Source organism: Sylvia atricapilla, chromosome 2 (assembly GCF_009819655.1).
Source record: "Sylvia atricapilla isolate bSylAtr1 chromosome 2, bSylAtr1.pri, whole genome shotgun sequence".
In the NCBI taxonomy this organism is placed as follows: Eukaryota; Metazoa; Chordata; class Aves; order Passeriformes; family Sylviidae; genus Sylvia; species Sylvia atricapilla.
Genome location: NC_089141.1, coordinates 99,463,921 through 99,471,198, shown reverse-complemented (window position 1 = coordinate 99,471,198; position 7,278 = coordinate 99,463,921).

The window sequence follows — 7,278 nt, the reverse complement described above, 5'->3', positions numbered from 1 at the left end:
AAGGGGATAGCTAGCGTACAAAAATGAAATGTAGTCTAACATTTGCCTGGAGGTATTCTATTTTCACTTTCATTTTTTTTATGCCTGAAGAAAGCTCTCTTACATAGTTTATTTGAGGCTATATCTTTCTACACAGTTCTTTGCAGTATATTTTCCGTTACATTCACAATGCACTTCAGAGGAAGAAATCACATACAAAAAGCATTACCTTCTGCAGATATAAAAAAAAAATTCTTTTCTTTCACTGAACAATTTTTTTTGGTGCATTTTTTTCCCGTTAGAAGGCTACTAAAGCTTAGCTAAAATATATGGTCTCCCAAGACATTCCGGTCACCAACAAATGTTTTTGCTTTTATTAAAAAAACCCAAAACCCAAACACAAAAAACCAAACTCAGAGTCTCCACAGAGTCAGAGTCTGCTATTGTTCTTCCATTTCTGATGCAAGTCAGAAGATACCAGACAATACAGATTACTGAGTCACCATTTGCTAAGCTGCATTTTCTTAAACAACAGCTCTCCCAGCTGATCTTCCAAGCTAGCAAAATGAATATAAGAACAAAAAAGTGATCGGTGTTCAAAAAACCAAGTGCTATTATGTAGCCAGGTATGCCATGGAGCTGGGAAAAAAGGAAATCAGATGGACATTTCAGTGGGGAACTGCCCCAGTTGGGGCTGATCTGGATGGGTTCGTTCTGTGACAAAATAGGGAAGAAGGGTTGCTCAGGGCTACAGGCCATAGGCAGAAATGGGAGAGTCAGAGTGAGGAGGCACTAGATGAAGGAAATATTTGCATTATGGCATATAGGATACTTAATCCTAACATATGGATAAGCAGGGCTTCAGCAGTTAACAGGCACATTGGGCTGGGAAATTGATTCAGGACAAGGGGTTCTGAAGCAAGTCTGCTTCTTTCAGCATTTTTCTTTAAATATCCTAGAATTCATCAAACAGAAGATGGATTACACTTTATAATATAAGCCTCCTGAGGGGATGCTGCTAAAAGGCTGTCAGCAAAAAGAAAAAAAAAGTGTTCAAAGTGTGCATTTAGGGTTAGGAACTCCACATTTCAACTCATCTGCAGCTGGAGATGAGAGGCATTTGCATTTGTTCCCCTGGCTGAAGACATAATATTCATTACAAAAGCTATTTCAAAAATGGTTCTAGCTTAATTTATTTTTTAAATTCACATATAACCCATATAAAATTTAAAATTATATATTAAAAATACATATACATTCAAAAATTCCATCAAGTTACATTTCAAACAATTTTGTCTATGTTCAGTACGATCTGCAGAGAGAATACTTTCAGTTTCAATTCTGTTTGTGTCAGACCTTCAAATAAAGACCAGGATATAATTAATTAACTGTAGTGCTGATGGGTTTTCTGCTCAGAAACCCCTTTACACAAAGTATTGTGTATAGAAACAGAAATAAAATGACCCCTGGCCCAAAAAGCTTACTTGTCGTGGTTTCAGCATCACTCCACTCTGCAAATCAGTGGCTTTTGTTAATGATCATTGTCATTTTCCTGACATTTAATTGAACAGACTTTCTTTGGAGAAATTAAGACAGACAGTAGAAGACATGTTGTAAAGTCCCTCTGTCACAGGGATTTAAGAACACGGTCACAATAGCAACCCGTGAATCCCAAGTGCTTTGTAAAATGCAGAAATATAATCTTCAGTATTTTGGATTATAGAGATGTTTCTACTGCCTGTCTTGGCACTTTGGCTCACATTCCCTCAGCCAAGATTTGTGACAGCCTCAGGCATTGTCACTCCTCTTGGTCTTTCTTTCTGCTTCACAGAAGTCAGAAGAACAGCATTTGTGCAGGCACCTCAGCCACTGCAGTTCAGAGTCCAGGGTCCTTGTGCAAACTCTCATGCCGAAATACCAATTGGAGTGTGGTACTTAACTGGGATGAAGTCAGCCACCTCAAGGATGAGAGAATATCTAAATTTACAAAGCTTTTCTGAGTGCCCACAACACCTATTTCCTACATTCATTCCTTGTGATCATTTGATGAGTTTTTATAATTTTTTAAAAAATTATCTGCACGATCTTTCAACTGTGTTTCCATATGCTAATCTTTTCTACCTTGAGGAAGCATAAATAGGATGGAAGTTACACATCAAGATGCTTGCAGAACTGGGCCATAGATTCAAATGTAATAAACTCTAAGCCAAGAAAAAGTTTGACTAGATCTGCTTTCAGACTAAGCAAGACTAGGTTTTACTCACAGTTTCTGAAAATAGACTTTCTTAGGACAAGTGCATATTTAAAAGGAAATTCAGAAAAAGCCACAAAAATAGAAAAAATTTCAATGCTTGGGGTGTGGTAGAGTTTTTTTTTTTTCCCATTCATAAAGAATATGCTGTATCTGCTGTCTTGTCATAGTAAAGGTATCTTTCACTGTTTTTACAGTAGCAAAACACAAAAAGAAATTACATTCAAAACCAAGTTCTCCATGGAAAACCACCTCAGTGTCTACATGGAGGAAAGTAAAGATTTTTACAAGTACTTTCTTTCATTTATCTCTGCTACCAATGAATGCTGAAAGTGTAGCTCTGTAAAACTATGTTCTTAAAAAAAAGGGGGTGGGCAAAACATGCTCAACTAGCACTTCCATGAGACTACAAAGCAGAAAAATATTCCTTGCTTATAATCCAAATACATTCAAGGATGGAAAAAATGCTGTACGGAAACTATCTTAATGGAATTTAAGTGTTCTGCAATATGTGGAAAACAAACGTATTTTAATAAATTGCTGTGTTCAGTGGCTGAATTTATTACCAAGAAGGTCATCTATAAAGTAGAAAACTAATTCCTCCTTCAGAGCAGTGGCAAAACAGGAACAGAAAATAGGACACTGAAGTGTTATCTTTGATGTCTTAGATGAACGGGCAGAAGGCTGTTGGGGTTTTTTGTTGTTTTGTGGTATCTGTTTTGGTTTGGGTATTTTTTTAAGGTTTCTTTTAAAAAAGCCCAAACCTGTATTTTTCTCACTTTTTTAGTTTAGAGTTAACTGCATTATCTGGATTATCTGCAAAAACATTTAAACAAAACCAATCATGTCAGCAATGCATTTCTATTAATTTCTTCAGTGTTTCCATCATTCTTTGATGGTTGGGGAAAAATAGGTGACTACTTCCTACATTTTTATGTCCAAGCACCTGACTGCTCTGTTCACTTCTTTAAAAAAGACATTAAAACAAGCATAGCAGTATGCAAGTCAGGAATGTAAAATATTAATCTATTCTCTGCCTCCACTCTCCTCAGTGTCAACTCAAACAGCTTTTCCTTTCCTTCTGAAATTTCCTGCCTGTGGAGCTGGTAAGTGAAAGGAACTATCTTATGGATCAGAAACCTAAGCCAATCCATTTCAGAACATTTTTTGCCAAATTTCAGTGAAGACTGATGCTCTGGGCAACTAGAACAAAAGTAGGATGCAAAACAAAAACTGCTGTCAAAATCAAGCTTACTTAGACCCATTCCTTGCAGACTCTTCAACAATCATTTGCAAATTTCCTTATTTGGGCTGGTTTGTTATTCTACCATGGAAATTTTCCTGTCTCTAATGAGGCACCCAGTGATTTTTTCAAAGGTCTTCTACCCTACAATATTGTTAGTCCACCTTCTAAAACCTGACAGTACAAAGAGAAAGATCTCCTTCTGGACTACCTGTGGTGGCTTCACAGAATATGGGAATTTCCCAGGCCTCTGGCTGCCTTCTGATGGCTCTGAAATTCTCTTCCTTGATGGTATGCTGGCTTTGGCTGGGGCAGAGTTAATTCACTTCACAGTAGCTAGTATGGGGCTACGTTTGGGATTTCTGCTGGAAACAGGGCTGATAATGCAGATACATTTTCTCTATTGCTGGGAAGCATTTGCACAGTCAAGACCTTTTCTACCCCTCACCCCAACCCAGCAGCAAGAGGGCTGGGGGTGCCCAAGGAGTCAGGACTGGACACAGCCAGGACAGCTGACCCTAACTGAGCACAGGAATATCCCACACCACATGGCATCACGTTCAGCCTAGAGAGCTGGGGGAGAAGAAGGAAGGAGAGGATGTTCAGAGATACAGCATTTGTCTTCCCAAGGCACCTTTACATGGAATGGAGCTTTCCTGGATGTGGCTCAACACCTGCCTGCCCTTGGGAAGCAGTGAATTAATTCCTTGTTTTGCTTTACCTGTTAAACTGTGTTTATCTCAACCCATGAGTTTTCTCACTTTTACCCTTCAGACTCCCCTCCCCAACCCACTGAGGTGAGTGAACTGCATGGGGCTTAGTTGACAGCTGGGGTTAAACCAAGGCAATTGAGGCCTACAATGCATTTTCCACCTTTGGAAAGTTCACAATACCAGATTAAATGCCAAAGAAATTGCTAAGGCTGTGAGAAAAGAGGATGCTGAACCTGGTGTTCCATCAGATTTTATTACTCATAGAAAACTGTATGTGAGCAGTTGCCACATTTTTTAAAGATTTACAGATGATGTTAAAAGCAACTAAAAAAAAAATATAACATCTCACTGAAAAAACAATCTCAACCCAAATGAGATAATTTTTAAATGGGAAGATTAAGCTTAAATGGATAAAGTAGAGGTAGAAGCGAAACTTCAAACTTCCAGTGAGAGCACCAGTCAAATCCTCAGAACAGCATCACTGTCAGAATACTTAGTGTTTGTTTCAGTCACGGAGGTTTTGGGTTTCTCAGAAAAACTTTTGGGTCTCGGTAGGTGGTGCTATAGCCCTTCAATCCACCCAGGGACAGCCCTGCTTCCAGTGCTGAAACGAATTTCGTGGAGTAGAGCGACACACAATCAGTGTCACTTCACCAGTGGAAAGCTGGGGGGAAAATACTAAAACAACTCCCCCCAAAACCCCAACAAAACCAAAAAACCAACAAAAAACCCTATGCTGAAATTCCAATTTAAACACTCACATAAGCCTGTAGTTCAGGTGACATTTAGAGTTCTCACATCAGGCATAGGTATCATCATACCATACACTGAACAAAAAGAAAATAGTAATTATGCAACAGACCTACAAAATTATCACATTGCCATATCTATATAAAAATACAAATAAAGAACTGCACAAATATTTAGCTCATTCTGCAGCGTATTCTAAAATCCTATGACTATCTGATTAAACACTTAAAGATAATTACGAGTATGGGCATTGTTCTGAGTCCTGGCTATAAAAGCTGAACACAGCTGTAAGATGGGCGGTGTAGTGTGTTTTGTTCTAAAGCTTGGTTCTGTTACTCCCCTGAGTTGTTGATTTGCTCCTAGTTTGTACCCACCTACCCAGCTGTCAATCTTGGCCCGATCCTACCCATTGCTTCCGAATATTCCCTGTCTGTCATGTTACTCGGTTGTCAATCCTTCCCTCACCCTGCCCCTCCTTCCAGATTGTTCCCTGATCCTCGAGGCCCCATTGCACGACGTGAGCCCCTCTCCTCCCCTTGTTTTCCCGACTGGTTCATCAGATGTAAACCCCACCTTTCACTCCTCCCCTGCTTTCTTCCCGTTGGCCGAAGGTCTGTCCCCTCCCCTGAAACCTCCCCCGTTTAAAAGAGCTCGCAGGCAGCTGTGCCCTTGTCTTCGGTCTCGGGACTGTCCCCTGGAATAAGGTTCTGCACGTCGCCCTCTCGTCCTTGCCTCCACCTGACAGCTGTGCTCCTGACAACTGCCCAAGTGCCATGGAGCACCGGCTCTAAGCCCTGCTCCAAGGTGTGTCCCACTCCTGGCGTGCTGTTGTGGAAGGGCTAGTTGGCTGTGGCAGCCTGTCACATGGGTTGTTTACATCTACACTCTGAAACTGGCAAAACTTGTGATCAGAGCCTGCAGGGTGCACCAAGCCCCCCCAAGTGCCCAGGGCGGCCTGGCCCTGCCCTGCTGTTCACCCTCCGCTGGGCCCTGATGCCAGCAGGGCGGTGTGCAGGCCAGGCCCATCTCCTGCACCCCCTCACCGGGCAGGGGACACTGTCCCACTCACAGCCATGTCCCTGCTCAGCACTGGCTCCCCTGTGACACTCACACCCGCGGCGCTGCTGACCAGACCCTGGGCCTGACCCCACCCGTGTCCTGTGGCCCTGGCAGGGAGCAGGGCAGGGTGCACCCACAGCAGAGCGCTGTGCTGGCAGGGACACGCTGCCTGTGCTGCAGGTGCCCAGCCCCAGACACTCCAGCTGCTCCCTGACAGAAGTGCAGCAAACAACTCTTCATTTCTAAGGTCACATCCAGGGATCCACAGCACTGGGCAGTGAATCCTCAGTGCCTCCTGCCAGCCCTGTTTTATGCCTTGAATAAGAATTGCCACAGAAACTGATTCCACTGCATGAACAAGGCCTCATCTACTAATTAATCAGTTTAAGGGACTTCAAAATTTTACTCAACTCCTACCCTTTTGTGGAAAGCTGTTTTGGATAACTCTCACACAGCTGACAAGTCAACTGACAAGTCAAGCTTAGAAGAGTTTGCTTTGGTTTTCAGTTAAGGCAGTCAAAATTTCAAAATCATCTCACCCTTGTCAGAAGATCTCTCAAAGACCTGGTTCTTCAAAGGACATCAGAAGACTCTTCTCAAATTGTACTTGAACTGTAGATTCATGACGCAGGAAATATTTAAGACACGCATACATACTCAAAGAGCTACATGCTAGTTTTATTTGTAAAATACTTTATTCCTAACAACAAAATACTTTAATTGTACTTTATAAAAGTTAGCAAAATTTGATACATTTGAAACAGAAACAAGAAAACTATTTCTACTTCAATTACTCAATTTTCTTTTCAAGATGGAAGCTATAAGTATGCACCACAGATTTAACAGATTTCAGTGCCAGACATGTCATTCAATAAATATATCCTACCATTAAATCTGTGAAGGACAGTGAAAAAAAATTTGTAAAACTACTGAAAAAATAGAAGCATTTTTGGCTTTTTCTGAGATTTGGAACTAGTAACATCTATACACAACCAAGGTCTTGGCATTTACAACAAGGACTGTACAGAAAGTAACAGAAGAATTTGTTAATAGTACACCAGAACAACTAAATTTGCAGTACAACGTTTCAACCAAGAAAAGAAAATCAGAAATTCAGTCAGTTTCTTGAATCCTACAGAGGACTTCTGCAAGGAAATGGCAAGGAGGAATTTACATTACCAAATAATTTAATATTTAATAAGGCCATTGCATATCCTACATTGCAATAAAAAGCTGGTCCTATACTCTGTACAATAAAAACCATCTGTTTGTTATGAACAGAA